Below are 18,070 nucleotides of genomic sequence, written 5' to 3'. Positions count from 1 at the left end.
ATTCTCCAGTTCAAGACCAGATCCACAGTGCAATGTCCTGCCCTGTCAAAGCCCTCCACGAGGTTGTCCTAATTACCTGTGACTAACGCATATGTCCCTCTGCAAATGTGCTCATATTCTGGATGCAAGACCAAGCACAGATTTCAAGAAGTATTCAGCTCATCAGAATTGAATATTTTAACAAATATTCACATATGTAAACATACAACTTACACCCTTGCAAATATGATAAACTTCATGGGAGTAGACGTACCTGCCCCATGTGCAGCTGTATCTCTAGAATGCACATAAGTTCACCCCTACTTCAATGCATTTCATTGAAATGAATTATATGAATTCTCAGAATGAGTTGCAGAATAGTCAGGTAACAGAATCAGACATTTGGCAGCTCTGGTAACCTTGACTATTCACTCCACGAACAGAATATATCTTAGTCCTTCCTCACAACCTCACAGCAACATACTTTTCATTCTGTGCACTTTTGGTAGAAGTCAGACGAGCTTCACAGAGAAAACAGAAGCTTAAGAAATAAGCTCTTGAACAATGAGAACACATGGACACAGGGAGGGGAGCACTACACACTAGGGTCTTTTGTGGGGAAATAGGGGAGGGACAGCGTGAGGGTGGGGAGTTGAGGAGAGAGAGCATGGGGAGAAATGCCAGATATAGGTGATGGGGAGGAAGGCAGCAAATCACACTGCCACGTGTGTACCTATGCAACAATCTTGCATGTTCTTCACATGTATCCCCAAACCTAAAATGCAATCAAAAAAATATTAAAAAGAAAGAAGCTCTTGGCTGGGCACAGTGGCTCTCACCTGTAATCGCAGCACTTTGAGAGGCTGAGGCAGGTGGCTTACCAGAGATCAGCCTGGCCAACATAGTGAAACCCTGTCTCTATTAAAATTACACAAATTAGTTGGGCATGAGGCAGGGCCAATCACTTAACCCAGGAGGCAGAGGTTTCAGTGAGCTGAGATCACGCCACCCATCCAGCCTGGGTGACAGAGCAAGACTCTGCCTCAAAAAAAAAAAAAAGGAAGAAGAAGAAGAAGAAGGAAGGAGAAGAAGAAGGAGAAGGAGAAGGAGAAGAAGAAGAAAAGAAGAAGAAGAAGAAATAATAATGAGCCCTTAAGGGCACATGCCGGTACATGCTAGAACTGGGTTTGAACTAAACACCGATTCTGAAGTTTATGTATATAAGACCACCCAACCCATCCTTGGGTGAATTTGAGAAAGTTCAAGAAAAAAATGGTAACAAAGAAAAAATGACAATAACCCTAATTGTAAAGAACAGCCAACTGATGACATATTAAGAGCTTTACACACATTATTTCATTTAGTTCTCCCAACAATCATATCAAGTAGATATAGTTATCTTCCTTATTGATGAAAAGAGTCTCAGAGAGGTTAAGCAACTTGCTCAGGCACACACAGCTTCTAAGTGTGGGATCAGAAGTCACATCCTTCTGACTCCAAAGGAGACAAATTTTCACCTTGGCACCGAAGCAGCAGTTTTACAGACTTATGTTGACTTTCTTCTTCTCACCAACTGCGCAGAGAACTTCTAACTACTCTGCATTACGCTTCCTAAATTATTCTATTCCTGCTGTGCCAGACCACAGGCTCAAAGTTGTAGTCCTGGAATCCAATTTTTTGTCCCGGGCTCCTCAGAGCCTATGGGCCCACAGAAGCTACCTCTTCTCCAGAACAAAAGAGTTCCCTGCCTTGAAAATCCAGTTCTGTCTGAGTAAAAAGACTCTCTTGAAAAAGGTTCTAAAACAGATTTTATTGTGGTTCTCTTTTTGGACATATTAAGGGACAAGCTCTCTAATGATTCATAAAGGCCTTTAACATCAGTTTTGCAGTGAGTACAAGACCTTCCCAGACGAGTCATTGAAATCCTACACAAATAATGTGATGTTTAATTGCATGTGCAAATAAAATTATGCAAAACCCTCTAATTAGAGTATAAAGTTCAAAAGACTATATTTTATAAAGAATGTTTTAATGATATGGGAATATTCTTATGCAAGTATGTTAAGAAAAAAACAGCAGGGTGTGAAACTGTACACAGTCTATGATCATAATTATGTAAATTGTCTAAAGGTGAGAGGCAGGAGCAGGGGAAGAACTTGGAGATAACTGCACAGAAGTGCTAAGAATGGTCGCTGATAGACAGCGCTATGGAGACTTTTAATTTTCTTTTTTTATACGTTGTGGAATTTTCCAAATTCTCCTTGGTGAAAATATTTGCCTTTGGCCTACGGGGAAATAAACACTGATGTAACTACAATGTGTTAGATTATAATATTCAAATTTACATAGAGGTCTAATATTGTAGATTTGATAGCGAACTTGAAAGGAGAATAAACTTTTCAGGTTTTGCTTCTGTATCCACTCACCCCATTAGACAACATTTTGTTGACATAATATTTTATCTTTGTTCTTTTCCTTCAGAGCTGATGCAGTTAGAATATTTGTGCTAAACAAGCCTACCTGAGGCCAATTACAACTCTCCTTCCAACCCTGAAAGATGGGAGAAGAGAAGCATCTCATTTCTCTCCCACCCCATCCGATACATATATTTAGGCTGAGCGCAGATGACATCTGTCCAGACGATGCATAATACTGCAATCACTTCTGATTAGTTTCCTGTTACCACCACACTATCCTCCCGTGTTACAGGGGTGGCTATGGGGTATGCTGGAAGGAGGGAAGTGGAGGAGATAAAGGCAGTTATTGTAATTTGAGAATCCGTACTATCTTTACAAAGCCTTTTCTGCAGAATCCAGATCCACGCAGCCTCCCTTCCTCACATGCAGACATTCTGGATGTGGGAAGTGCTAGGCAGCCAGTCAAATTTCTGTGGGATGGGCTGTTTGTCTTAATTTACATTTCTCCAGGACCTTAGCAGCCATCATGTCGGTGAACAATAGATAGGTCCCAGCGATTGTAACATGATGCATGTAATTTGCCACTGACATCTTTCCCCTGAAAATAGCAACGAGGAAAACGCAGGTACTTCTTTCAAACCAGTGTTGAACTTCCTATTCATCTTCTGAGCAACTCAGTTTTTTGGGAGTCACTCTTAATTTTGTATTAATAAAAACTTGATTTTAAAAAATCAGGAAGATGTGTTATGAAGGCTGTCAGTCCATTTTCTAATGATCCAGATTTCCTTCTTCAAGGCCAAAGCTATAACTTTAATATTAAAATACATGTTCACGCTGGGCCTTACCAATGTTGATTAAGCCAGGGATAAGGCAAGAAGCAGAAAAGATCGACAGGATATTTTCATTCACTCTCTCTTAAAATAATGATGCATGCAACTTCATGTCATTACTTTTTAATGATCTTAGCCTAGTTAATAGCAGAGTAATATTCCAAAAAGGAGCAGGAAATTATTTCCACATTTAATTTTCATTGCAAAAGTGAAAGGAACTTTTGATGTTTTTTCCAGCCAGAGAAGCTGTCTGCTGCCTATGACTGCATTAGCTCTGCTACATTACAGCTGAGCTAATGGATCAAAGCCAAGTGATTAGTTTCCTACTCTTTTAAGCATTTCCAAGTGCCAACCGACTGGCTCTCAAAGACTTGGACATGGCTTTTCAACGTCTCCCTGAAGTTTGCTTGATTTCCCATCAAGGCAGGGCCTTTTGACCTTGCAACTGACCTGAGATGGGATTCATTATATGTGTTCCTTTGGATGTCTGGGTTGCACCGAATGATTAGAAAAGGGGGCTCTAGGAAGTGTAATAGAATATTATACAGTCCAGGCACGGTGGCTCAAGCCTGTAACCCCAGCACTTTGGGAGGCCGAGATGGGCGGATCGCTGGAGGTCAGGAGTTTGAGATCAGCCTGGCCAACGTGGTGAAACCCCATCTCTACTAAAAATATGAAAATTAGCTGGGCATGGTGGCATGCACCTATAATCTCAGCTACTCAGGAGGCTGAGGCAGGAGAATTGCTTGAACCCGGCGGGGTGGAGGTTGCGTGACCTGAAATCACACCACTACATTACAACCTTGGCAGCAGAGTGAGACTCCAACACACACACACAAAAAAATTATACATTATGAGTTTAGGCCTTTGGTATACAGCAGTGGACACCACAGAGATGGTTCCTTATGTTGGAGCTCATGGCAGTAAGGTTTAGGGTATTACATTTCCTCCATTCCAAAATGCTCTTCATTATAGGAAATACAATTGATATAACAGGGCCTTCTCTTTCAGGAGAAAGGAGAAAAATAAAAAGCAACAAACTGACTTAAACATTGACATCAATTGTAAAATGCATCTCAGATGACATCAAATGCAAAAAGAAAAGTATGTCTTTGAAACACAATGAGTGGCCACCGTATACCCAACAGAACGGCTAAAATTAAAAAGACTGACAACGCGAAACCTTGGCAAGGACGCAGAGCAACCGTAATTCTCATGCATTGCTAATGGGAGGGTAAAATTGGCCAACCACTCTGGAAAAAGTTCTGACAGTTTCTTAAAAAATGAAACCCACAACTATCCTATGACTCAGCAGTTCCAATCCTAGGTATTTGTCCAAGAGAAAGGAAAGCATATGTCCACAGAAGACTTGGACCTAAGGAAAAGTTGTCAATAGCAACTATGCTCATAATAACCAAAGGCTAAAACAGTTGTGCATCAACTGAGGAACAATGAACAGACTGCAGTGTCTTCATTCAGTGAAACACTATTCTTTTTGGTTTTGTTTGTTTTTGTTTTGAGATGGCGTCTTTTTTCCATTTTGGGCTCCCACTTAAAAGAATCCACAATCCCTATAGAGTACCTTCTGAAAGCTCACAATTCTGCTCTGTATCTTGTTCCATTCAATAATCTGAAAAATCAACATATGAACTTATTACGGTTTTATAGTAGGTAGATGTGTGTGACCACTCTCACACTGGGATATTGGTATTTTAATCCAATAATGCATTTAATGCTGATTAAGGTTGCCTTTTGTATGTTTGTTTTGTTTTTTGAGATGGAGTCTCCTTGCGGCTGGAGTGCAGTGGTGCCGTCTGAGCTCACTGCAATCTCTGCCTCCCGTGTTCGAGTGATTCTCCTGCCTCAGCCACCTGAGTAGCTGGGTCTATAGGTGCCCACCCCCACATCTGGCTAATTTTTGTATTTTTATTATTTATTTATTTATTTGAGATGGAGTTTCGCTCTTGTCACCCAGGCTGGAGTAAAATGGCACGATCTTGGCTCACCGCAACCTCCACCTCCCGGGTTCAGGCAATTCTCCTGCCTCAGCCTCCTGAGTAGCTGGGATTACAGGCATGCGCCACCATGCCCAGCTAATTTTTTTCGTATTTTTAGTAGAGATGGGTTTCACCATGTTGACCAAGATGGTCTTGATCTCTTGACCTCATGATCCACCCACCTCAGCCTCCCAAAGTGCTGAGATTACAGGCTTGAGCCACCACGCCCGGCCAATTTTTGTATTTTTAGTAGAGACCGGGTTTCACTATGTTGGCCAGGCTGGTCTCGAACTCCTAACCTCGTGATCCATCCACCTTAGCCTCCCAAAGTGCTGGGGTTACAAGCATGAGCCACTGTGCCCGGCCTTAATTATTTTTTTTTTTAGAGACAAAATTATTTGTCTCACAATTATTGCCCAGGCTAGAGTACAGTGGCTGTTCAGAGGCATCATAGCATACTACAACCTTGACCTCCTGGGCTTAACTCATCCTTCCACCTCAGCCTCCTGAGTAGCTGGGGACATGTCTATGTAATTCCTTTAGTGCCTCATCTATTTCCTCACCTTTAAACATAGTAACAACCATGTTTTGTGCAACTTCTGCGTGCCAGATGCTATGCTAAGTGCTTTCACAAATTATTGTTATTACTGTAAACTGTCTTGTGGCTTAGGAGTCATTACCACTGCTTTACAGACGAGAAAACCAAGGTTCAGGCAGTTTAGAAAATTTTCCCAAGATTAGAAAGCTATTCTGTGGCAAAGCCAGCATTCAAAACCTGGTGTGGCTGATTTTGAAACCTATGTCCTTCATCATACAATAAAATGAGGACTTGGACTAAGGTCCTTTTTTGTTCTAAAAATCTCTAATTCTAGGGGAGGAGGTAAAGCACTATATTAGACACGGTGGAGTACAATCAGTAAGTTCAAGGGTCTTCGTACAATTTTATGTAAATAAATAAGTAACAAATATGTCCCAGCCTATTTACAGCATTACCTCCAGCGACTCCTGCAGGCTGGTTAGTTTCCTGTTCCCCAAACATACCTTGTGTTTCTAAGCATAACAAAATGCAAAGAGAAAAGACAATCAAAGATCAATCTGGAAAAGAGCACACTGCTGTCACCAGCTACCTAAGATCAACTGACTGCTGTAGCTCAGGGATGAATTTGTTCTTTCCTGGAAGCCACAGTGAAGGGGAAACATCTTGTATTCTATGGCATTCGCTCTTCAGATAAAAGATAACATACAAATACAACTGCAGGGGTGAACATTTTTTTTTCCTGGACAACTTGGTAGGAATCTACATCCTTATTCAAGAAATGTTAGTTAACAGTGAACAGTATCTTTGGCTTTCTTTTTTTTTTAAACAGAAAGATAAGAAAGCATTCTTCAAATGGACACACTTTCTGGGATACTCCCTAAAGGCAGCGTATGACCTTAAATAGAAACTCTGCTAAGTCCTTGCTATGTGGCTAAGAATTAGTTTCACATACTTGGTTTTGTGAGAATCTCATAAAATATTGATTTAGAATTTGGAGACTCAAGATAAATGACTACGTTAACTGGTCTTTTGGTTGGATATTGGGCTGCAATTGATTCATGACTCATTTCTCTAACAGAAATTCATGGGACAGAAATTCTGAGTTTTGGGTTAGAGTGCACACATTTCTTAATTGGCCATTAAATGTTGCACATATTTTCACCTGAATAATCAGTTAAATAACCCCTTATTTTACACAGCATTATGTCGTTTTCAAAGACCTGAAACACTTTTATTCTTGCTCTCTATCTGTCTCCAAAATCCCTCATCTCTGTAGGACAGATACCAGGTCCTATTTTATTTTATAGATGAGTAAATAGAAGAAAAGAGCTAACAGTCACTATTATTTCAATTTACAGATGAGAAAGTTGAAAGGAATTTGGCAAAAAGTATATACTTGATAGTTGGGGCAGCCAGAACTGACCAGCCTTACCTCTCTTTGAATAGTAATAACTGTCATAAAACATCACAGCTTTTATTTAGCAAGATGCTTTGCATCCATAGGTCAGTGATTCTCCAGCCCACCAAGAGACTGGAAGACTCCCTAACCAAGCAGCTCCCTCTGCTGGAGGATTCGGGGAACCCAAGGCTGTCCCAAGTTGGCTGCCATCTTGACAATTTCTCACCAGCGCCCACTGCCATCATGGCAGCACACAATGAACCAGAGAAGCTTCTACCTGGATTGGTTAAATTCTGGGCTTCCTAAAATGTTCCAGAGGCTGCTTGCAATGAGGGAGCCACAGAGGAGTATCTGATCCTATCATTCCTGACCAAGTCCTGCCATTTGGTTTATTCAGGCTCACCTCTTTCTGTTATTTGCTTGGTCCTTCCTTATTTACAACGCAAAGATGGGGTTCCAAGATGATCTGGGGGACACTCATCCTTTATTTATCCTCTTTCTATGCTTTATAAGTAAAGGAAAGTTGATGGGTTAACTGAACAAGGCACAAGGTGCATGCCCCATATTACAGTTTATGAGCTATAGACATGTCCTCGACAAAAACAAATGAGACCTGGTTCACTGCAATGCTCCCATCCAGCAAAAGCCACCACACACATTCAAGCTCCCTAACCCAGTGTGGAGAGTCTCCTACCTGGCTACAAACTAATAAAAAAATACAATGACTGTATGTGTAACCAAACACTTTTGTTGAACGGCATACAATTCCACAGACTTCATGTGTTCACATATGACCAAGGGCCAAACAGTTACAGGCCACCACAGGTGTCCTTAAAGATAACAGACGCTGGTGGTACTCATGAACTGAAATCACTACATTCCCAAAGCTCACTGAAGATTCTAATTCAATGTTTTTCAAAGAATGATTAGACTATGCAGGATCTCTTGTGCTCCTTCTCAAATGAAGTTCAGCAGTCTAGTGATAAGTGGGGCATGCTCAAAAATGTTTGAGATACCACAAATGAACCAAAAAAAAAAATAGGATGCTGAGACTGATCACTAGAATCTTCACCTTGGCCATTATCACAAGACCTGTTTCTCCCCTCCTGAGCTCTTCATTTTCTGGTTGTTACCAACTAACCTTCCTAGTAGACAGGTATAAATAATGTCCTTCCAAAGATGTGGCATTACAGTTCTCAGACTCTTTACCGGAGTGTTATTAACTAGATATTAACCATATGAAGACTTGGGGTGAAGGAGGGAGGAGTTCCTGAAGCCTGTGGAAGGGGAGCCTACAGCACATCAATTACCAACTTCAAGGACTGTTCATTAAGTGACATGATTTATATAACACCTAGCACATAATAAACGTTCAATAAACATTATACCCATTCAGTCCCTCTTCCTGGGGAACGTAATCCATTTTCTACCTGCTGATTAATTGGCGAGAGTGCTGCATATCTGAGTGATGCGCCATACAGAGCATGGACAGTTGATTCATCATAAATAATGTAATGTCACAATCTGGACTATTTATATTCAGATGAATTGTACATAATATGCCATACATGCTAAAAAGGAACATTACTATTTAGCATTCCAAGCTAAGCCAGGATGATTAATTTGGTTTTAACTTACTATCTTCTTTGCAGAATTTTCAATCTTCTTTCTACTTCTAAAGGGGCATTATAAGAAATATTTTCTACAATATAATTGGTCCTTGCATATACACTGCTGAAAAGAGTTGAGTGGGATGTTTCAAGAGCCTTACAAAATCTCCATCTAGCTTTTTATCCAGATGTTTTAGTTCTCTGACTTTATGCTAAGGAGACATTTGAAAGTATATGGGGAAAAAGTCTTTATGCAAGAATGTATAAGAATAGGTAATTGCCTCAGTAAATTCATTCATTATATGGAACATTATGCAGTCACCAAGAAATGACTTACACAAAGCATTACTGACAACACAGGAAAAGGAATATGCTTATGTTATAGATTTAAGTAAAAATAATTAACACAGAATAAGGAACTGAAGAAAACACTGCAAAATGTTTACAGTGGTTATTTTTGAAGAAGTGAACCTACTGATAATACTTTTTCCAACTTCAAAAAATTCCTCCGTTTGCTTTTTTAATTGGAAAAGTTCTTTTATACATAAGTTAAATATTATTGGGTCCCAGCTCCGTGAGGCCAGAGTCCTTGTTCCTCATCCACTATTAGGGTTCCAAGTCTTAACACAGGATTGCCGTATGAACAGACATGTAGTAATTTTTATCAACCTTATTTTCTGCAATAATAATGTCTTCTCTGTGTTTTTAAAAACAATTTGCTGAGTTACTGAAGCCAGGGAAATTAATAAAGTGGAAGAGAGGAATGATGGTAACCGGTCACCATTTACTGAGCACCTACTATGTGCTTGCCCCGTGCCATCCACTCTACATGTGTTATTTCTAATCCTTTTCATAGCCTTGTAAGTAAATATCATTATCTGCATGTTTCAGATGTGGAAAGAGGCACACAGAGAAAGCTAAGGAACTTGCCCAAGTCCTATTTAGTCAGCATGAATAAAACTCAACTGTGGCCGGGCGCAGTGGTTCACACCTGTAATCCCAGAACTTTAGGAGGCCGAGGCAGGCAAATCATGAGGTCAGGAGTTCAAGACCAGCCTGGCCAACATGGTGAAACCTCATCTCTACTAAAAATACAAAAAAATTAGCTAGGTGTAGTGACAGGTGCCTGTAATCCCAGCTACTCGGGAAGCTGAGGCAGGAGAATCACTTGAACCCGGAAGGTGGAGGTTGCAGTGAGCCAGTGAGCCAAGGTTATGCCACTGCACTCAGCCTGGGCAACACTGAGAGACTGTCTCAAAACAAAACAAAAGAGGGAGGCCAAGGCGGGTGGATCACGAGGTCAAAAGGTTGAGACCATCCTGGTCAACATGGTGAAACCCCATCTCTACTAAAAATACACAAAATTAGCTGGGCATGGTGGTGTGCGCCTGTAATCCCAGCTACTCAGGAGGCTGAGGCAGGAGAATTGCCTGAACCCAGGAGGCGGAGGTTGCGGTGAGCCGAGAACGCGCCATTGCACTCCAACCTGGGTAACGAGCAAAATTCTGTCTCAAAAAAAAAAACAAAGAAAAATCACTGTGTGATTCCAGTGTTTTTGCTATTTCTACTAGAGCTTTTCTGGTCATCTGGATCTTTCTAGAATTCCATAAGCAGATGCTCCCTCTCAACACAAACATAATAACCTTTTAGCCTTTCAGTTTTCATTGCAGATGTTCCCGAGTGACTACTACTCCTATCTGTTTACACATGGCAAGGGTCTATGCATTTAAAATTGTGCATTTAATGACCCAGGATGCCTTCCTATCATGTATCCTGTTCTCCACCTCCATTCAGATTCCTTTACTGAAACCCCAGCATTGGCCTTCTTGAGCCCCTTGACCCCTCAGCTAGGTCAGAGTGGATAGCCATGTGCTTGGCCATCTTGGGCACGCAAACCCAGCACCATGAAGCCAGATGTTTATGTTTACTACAGAAACTGTGAGGAGCATTCCTGGCCTTTGGATTTGTGGAGTATGGAGGTTTAAATCACACTCACCTTCAAGGAGCCTACCTTCTTTCTGCAAAGAATTCGTGGAGAGCTCACTCTGCACAGAATAGTGCTGAGTGCTGAGCTAAGATGGATAAAAATATTGAAGATCCCTGTCTGTGTGCAGCTCACACCCCACTGGGAGAGGTAGAATCACACATCCAAGTACATAAACTGCTATGTGCTATAATAAGGAAGTTGGGTGTTATGACGGGGCCCCTTCCGTGGTCTGGAGGTCATTAAGGATGTACCAGTGCTCTGAAATATCAAGAATGGGTAGAGATAAACTTAGCCAAGAAGGTGGGGCGGGAAGAAACACGACTCATTTCAGAAATAAAAATGATCAGAATTTCCCAGAGCACAGAGGAGCTAATGAGAGAAAAGACCCAAGAAAGGAGAAGCCTGATGCAGAATCCTAAGGACTGTTTTAAGAATGTTCACATTTACGGCAAGTGCGATGGGAGGCTATTCAGACCATAAAGAGGCTCAAATTACGTTTTTAAAAGATCCCTCTGACGGTGTGGGAAACGAGCTGGAGAGGGACAAGAGCAGATATAAGCTCCTCCTTTCCTCCCTGGTCCAGAGCAGCGTCTCTCAATTCATCACATATCTTGCATACAGCCTCTGTGATGGAGTTTCCTCTGCATCTCTGCAAATCTGTCTTAGGGACCCTTCCTATACTCTGCGGCACTGTGTGCTTTCTCCATCTTCTCACGTGTCATGGCATATTGGAACTGCCTCTTTACTTCTCGGGAACATCACTAGTCTGAAAGCATTGAAGGTGAGGATCACATCTATCTTGTTTACACTTACATCCCCAATGCCACCAAACATGTTGGTTCACAGTAGGCATTCAATAAACATTTGTAAAATCACCATTTCATTGAGCACCTACTGTGTGCAAGGTACCCTTCCAGTCCTTTCATATGTTTGAACTCATCCAATTCTGCCAATACCCCTTCGCAGCAGGTTCTGTTATTGTTCCCAAAGTCCCTGATGAGTAAACTGAGGCACAGAGAAGGCTAGGCAACGTGTCCAGGGCTACAGGCTAGTGTGCAGCAGCACTGGGTCTCACAGCGCATGCTTGCAACCGCCGCACTCTAGTGATTATCCAAAGAATGGAGTTCTGATCTGTTAGAGCCGGCATTTAATTATCTGTGTTAATGGTTCAAAGCAGCATCCTGCATCATCCACAACAGTGAGTAACTTCCAAATAATGCCCAGTGGACTCTGTGATACATGTGGGGTTTTTCCAGTAGATTGACCTTCATAAATTACCACTTAAAATAGCCAATAACAAAACCTATCCCTGTTCCCTAAGTAGCAATCAAACTAATGGACAGGAAGTAAGGAAGAACTAAACTGGCTAAGCCAAAAAAAGCACTCAATCAACAAATTTAATTAAGCACTTACTTCTGCAAGCTCCACCCATGTCCCTGTTTCTCATCACTGCCAAGTTTCCTAAAAGCACATGCTACACCCACCATCTCATCTACTTCCTTACCTCTCATTTCCCCACCCTCAAGTCAGGTATTTGTTTGCACAACAGCACCGAAGACACTCTGACAGAAGTCACCGACAGCCACGGTACTGCCACATTCATTGGGTCCCGTCATCTCCAGAGTTGTCCATGGCAACATCTTTCACTCCCTGAAATTTCTTCTTTAGCACCTTGAACACCGCTGCCCATCCCGGGAGAAACAGACTGAAGGACATGGGATCCAGAGCACCATATTTTATTTCTCTTCTCCCTATCATTGGGAAATTCACAAACTCTTCCTCTGCCCTGAGTTTTAACCCATTGTGTGCTGCTATGAGATTAATACGTCCAGGCTGTGTGGCTTTCTCTTCTTTCTCCCCTAATCTTACAGGACAGCACAAAGAATTTTCATAAGGCAGTAAGTATTTCACCTCAATTAGAAAATAGAGGAATCAACAAAACCTCCATAATATAGTATACTAAACATACGAATTCACCAAGGAAATGGAGTTTGTTTTGTTCTGTGTTCTAGTAGGGGATTTCATTTGAGGACATCAGAGGTACAAAGTTTCAAAGACGAGGGGGGGGTCCCAGGATCATCCAGGATAGGCAGGTGGTGGAACTACATTTAAACATTGTGGAAAGTACAAAGGGCAGTGGATTTGAGATCAGCAACTTGAGCTAAAACTCCAGTTCAGCAAATTCCTAATAGTGTAAATTTCTGCAGTTACACTTAAGCTCTTGAGACTTGAGGTCTTCATGTGGAAAATAAGAATGATGGATAGTGAAGAACAAATGGAATACTGTATATATAAGACTTGGTATGTAGGAAGCTCTTAGTAAGTGCTTATTTTCTCTTTCCTTGGTAGGGATATAGCTTCCCCACATTTCCCAGCTCCTTTCAAGATGGGCGGGGCCATGTGACTAGTACCATCCAATAAATTGCAAATATATAGGAAACATTTTTGGAGTGCAATGGCATGATCTCGGCTCATTGCAACCTCCACGTCCCAGGTTCACGTGATTCTCCTGCCTCAGCCTCTCGAGTGGCTGGGATTACAGGCGCACACCACCACATTGGCTAATTTTTTGTATTTTCAGTAGAGACAGGGTTTCAGTATGTTGGCCAGACTGTTTTCAAACTCCTGACCTCGTGATCAACCCACCTCAGCCTCCCAAAGTGCTGGGATTACAGGCGTGAGCCACCGCACCCAGCCAGGAAGCTCCTAGTAAGTGCTCAGTTTCTCTCTTTCCCTGGTAGGGTTGTACCTTCCCCACACTTCCCAGTTCTTTTCAAGGTTGGATGGGGCTGTGCAACCAGTACCTTCCCATAAATCGTGACTGGGAGTGTTGCCTGTCACTTCTGGCCAATGCATTCATGAGCCACTGCAAGACCCCCCAACAGTCCCTTCTAATCTGGTGGCAACCTGGAAGCCCTGTGATCAAAGGAGCTTACATTTCTGACTCATCACCTAAAAGACAGCCCTATTGAGTGGCCTCACCAGCTTTGGAGTTTGGTGAGTGATACACAAGCCTTTGTCATGCTAAACCACTCACATCTCTGGGTTAGTCTGTTCTTACAGCACAGCCTAGACTACCCTGCTTAAACCCATCACCCACTGGGGAGTCCTTATGCTCCCAGCGGTGGAAACAAGGATGATTCAGCTTCATCTCTTTTTTTAGCCAAAGTCTTTACTGTTAGCATCTTCTCTTTTCTTCCTTGTCTTCCCTTCACACAGCAGAATATGATCTCTTTATTTTACCCATAAAGAAACTGAAGTCCAGAAAGGCAAAGTGACTTGTCCAAGCTCACACAGCACATGAGGGGCACAGCCAGGCCAAGAACCCAGGGCCTCCGACTCCCCTCCAGCCCTGGTAGTGTCCACACTACACCACCTCCCAGCAGCTTCCAGCTTCCAATGTTAATGTTCTGAGCTTGCCACACCTTTCAATCACTGTAAGCGATACAATCTATGCCACATTAATGCACTAATTACCAAAGGAGCATATTACCACGCCCTAATTACTAACAGCAAGTGTTGTCAATTCACCATCCTGTTTGCCAGTACATGCAAAATGTTTCCAGACTTGTTCTCAAGGTTTGGCTTGAGAAGGAAAGACGAAATAGAAAGAACAATTGAGTCATTTCATGTTGACAACCAGTCAGGTGGCCCTTCCATTATTATTCTTTGTTAGCTAAACAGAATCCAACAAAGCCCCGGAAGAAAGGTAGCTGATCGAATGAGACTGTGTGATAGGCAGTATGAATGAGCTCCAGAAATACAATTGCTCACCTGGTTTAGATGCTCATCTTTCCCCTTTTTGCCTCTGGGGTTTTTCGAAGCCTCTGTGTTTTCAGTCATCAAATGGGGATGAAGTAGTGCCAACCTCAGGGGGCTGTCCTGGGAGTTCTGGAGCATCATGCACATAAAGTCCTATGCAAAATGGCAAGAAAAGAGTAAGATGCTTCACTGTTATGCCTGTGATTATGGTTGCTATTTAAGGATAGTTTCTTAATCATTAATTTTTCCAAGAAGATTAAAACCAGGCAAAGGGGCCAGGCACAGTGGCTCATGCCTGTAATTCCAGCACTTCGGGAGGCAAAGGTGAGCGGATCACTTAAGGTCAGGAGTTCACGACCAGCCTGACCAACATGGTGAAACCCCATCTCTACTGAAAATACAAAAATTAGCTGGGCATGCTGGTGGGTGCCTGTAATCCCAGCCACTCAGGAGGCTGAGGCAGGAGAATTGCCTGAACCCAGGAGGTGGAGGTTGCGTGAGCCAATATCACGCCACTGCACTTCAGCCTGGGCAACAAAGTAAGACTCCATCACAAAACAAGCAAGCAAACAAACTGGACAAAAAAGTAGGGATAAGAGACAGTAACTTATCTTTTATTAAGCACTTGCCCATTCTATGAGGTGACTTCTTGGTAAGTACATTACTCACATTCTGTCTTTGGATCCTTACCAAAGTCCTATAGTTTAAACATGATTGTCAATTTTATAGATGAGGGAACTCAGGTTCGGAGATGTTAAGTAGCTTATCTGAGGCCACATAGCTAGTAAATAGTAGAGCCAGGATTTCAATCCAGGGCTGCCTACTTTTTTTATTTCACAACAATGCTGTCATTCATTTTCACTTTTCATGGACTGTCTGCCTCCAAGCATCTTTATGGATCTGTATTTTGGAAACTTTAAAGGGAATCCTACTTGAGGGCAAACAAAAAGGAGCATACCCTCTGGAACTGTCACTTGGGACATAATCGTATCCATTCATAGAGCCTTTGCTGTGTACCTAGCGTAGCGTTTAGTGCTGGGGTCATGGGGATCAATAAGATGTGACCCTGGCCTTCAAAGTTTAACAAGAAAACGGATACAAATTTGAGACAATTACAATAACCTGTGGACAATATTCAACAAAACTATAAGAGCACAGAGGAGAGATGGGAACTCAAGGGAGACTTGGAAGAAGCAAAGTCGAAAGCAGGTTTTGAAAAATTAATCACCACTTGCATGCGGATTCGGGGAGAAAGGGCATTCCAGGCGCAAAGCAACAGTGTGCAAAGGCATGAGGTGTGAAAAGGGAGAAAGACAAGCAGCCATTCCGCTGGACTACGCTAATACATGAGAAGGAAGAGGAGGAATGGGACTCCAGGGGCCAGCTAGTGTCAGATCACTAAGCAGGGACCTTGCCCTCCATGCTGAAGGTACCTAGTGTCGGGTTCTAAGCAGGGGATGGCACAGTCAGATGGGCTTTTTGCTGTCTGTTTGCTACATGAAGCCAGTGCTGGCTCTCAACTCTGGCTACACAGTAGATTCACCAGGGAGCATTTAAAAAAAAGTCCAATGCCAGGACCTCACCCTGGACCAATTAAATCAGACACTCTGGAAGTGCAGTCTGGGCACTGGTATATTTTAAAAGCTCTTCAGGCAACCCTAATGTACTGCCAGGAATCAGACTACTGGTGTAGGGGAAGGAACAGCATACAGGAGGCTCATCTTGGGGAAGTGAATTCTGGATGAAGAGAAAGGACAGGATTCAAAACAACAATATTTTTAGGAGCTAAAATTGACAATTGTGTTTGATGAGATGTGGGAGCTGAGAAAGAAGAGGGAGGGAGAGTGGGTAGGAAATGGCACTCCATTTTTTAAAATCTTGATACATAAATATATTATGTGTGTATATATCTCACATAATATTATTGCCGCCAAGTCCAGCAAGCCCATCAGCAATTACTGATGCCTCCATCCCCATAGTGGTTATCTATGCCAGTCCAAAACTACAATAATTGAGGAATGCGTATCATATCCTATAAGCACCATCTTCAATACTCAGGGGTCCACATTCATTCCAGTCACCCTGCATGGTCCAAAGAGATTTGCCCAGAACCTATCCTGGCCCCTTGAAGGAGAAACGCCTGGGGAATTCCACAGGAGGAATGAAATTGCTGCCTCGTTAGTGAATTATTTACTTCGACACACAATTCTAGCAGTTGAGGTTCAGGCACCATTGTTCACAGGGTTGGGCTGGGAGTGTAATGGGAATACCATTAATTTGATGGTTTTAAAGGAGGCAATTTCCAATTTGAATTATTCTCAAGTTGTGAAATGAGTCTGAGCTGGTTTGTAAAACAGCAAGGAATCAATGCACCGTATAACCTTGATTTTTTAGAGTCCCAACGCTATACAGGAAAAAGTGTCCTCAGAACCCATTAAAAGAGGGTTAAAAAAAAAATGCCATCATCCTCCCGCCCCCTAGACAAATTAGCAAGACAAATGTTAGCAAAAAGCTCTGCAGACGCGCCATTATTTACAAAGGGGAGAGAGAAGAAGATGCTATGAAATAAATCATGCTGACAGTTCAATCAAAAAAACCCAGAATATATTATTCATGCTGTGTCTCATGAGTTGGAAAGGAACTGGACAGGGACAGCCAAATATGTATTTGTGTGCTTTATTTATGCATAATAATTTGAATTCCTAAGGTACCTCTGTTTAATGAAATCTGCATGCTAAACTGACTTGACAGGCTCATTCAGCATGTATTTTTTGAATTTTGACTCTTAACACTCTTATCTAGTGCTGGTCTAGATACTGGGGATGCACAGGTGAGCAAGCCATTGAGACCTCTGCTCCTGGGAAGGTTAATTCTGCTTGTGAGTGGGGTGGATGGGCAGACAGTACACAAGCCAACAAGAGGACAGGGGTTCGTAATCAGTTCCCAAGAGAATAGTAACTGCGTGGTGCAGGAGGGACCTGCCAAGGGCTACTTTGTACTGGTGATTGGGTGAGGCCTCTCTGCAGAGATGACATTTAATTGAGTGACATGCAGGAGCCATGAAAAGAGAATCTCGAGAAAACGTGCTCTGGGGAGGGGTCATACCAATGCCAAGGTGTGGGAGTAAGAACAGGCTGGGTGTGTTCAGTCAACATGCAGTAGGAGCATGGACCGTGATATAAGGAACTGGCAGGGGCAGGTAGGAGATGAGGCAGGAGAAGTAGGAGAAGTAGGCAGGGCTTTGCCCAGGCAAGACTTTTTAGGCTGCAGAAAGGAGTTTGGATTTTATTCTAATTGCATCAAAAGCCTAGCAGAGGGTTGTTTTTTGTTTGTCTGGTTGGTTGGTTGGTTTTTAGTTTGAAACGGAGTCTCCCTCTGTCATCCAGGCGGGAGTCTAGCAGCATGATCTCGGCTGATGAAATCTCTGCCTCCCAGGTTTAAGCGGTTCTCCACCTCGGCCCCCCAAGAAGCTGGGATTACAGGCATGTGCCACCTCCTGGCTAATTTTTTATATTTTTAGTAGAGATGAGATTTCACCATCTTGCCTAGGT

General features: G+C 42.5%; 1 long non-coding RNA gene across 4 annotated transcripts in view; it reads right to left on the bottom strand.

Annotated features, from left to right (window-relative positions):
• Nucleotides 1-18,070, bottom strand: part of LOC108594056 (uncharacterized) — a 533,185-nt gene that overhangs the window by 136,498 nt on the left and 378,617 nt on the right. For all 4 annotated transcript variants that reach the window (XR_013524691.1, XR_013524692.1, XR_013524694.1 and 1 more), the window contains one exon: nucleotides 14,532-14,672. This is a non-coding gene — a long non-coding RNA (uncharacterized LOC108594056). The remainder of the gene's footprint in view (nucleotides 1-14,531; nucleotides 14,673-18,070) is intronic.

The sequence above is a fragment of the Callithrix jacchus genome, chromosome 12 (assembly GCF_049354715.1).
Source record: "Callithrix jacchus isolate 240 chromosome 12, calJac240_pri, whole genome shotgun sequence".
Lineage (NCBI taxonomy): Eukaryota > Metazoa > Chordata > Mammalia > Primates > Cebidae > Callithrix > Callithrix jacchus.
The sequence above is the reverse complement of the archived record's forward strand: the minus strand, read 5'-3'. Positions and strand labels throughout refer to the sequence as shown.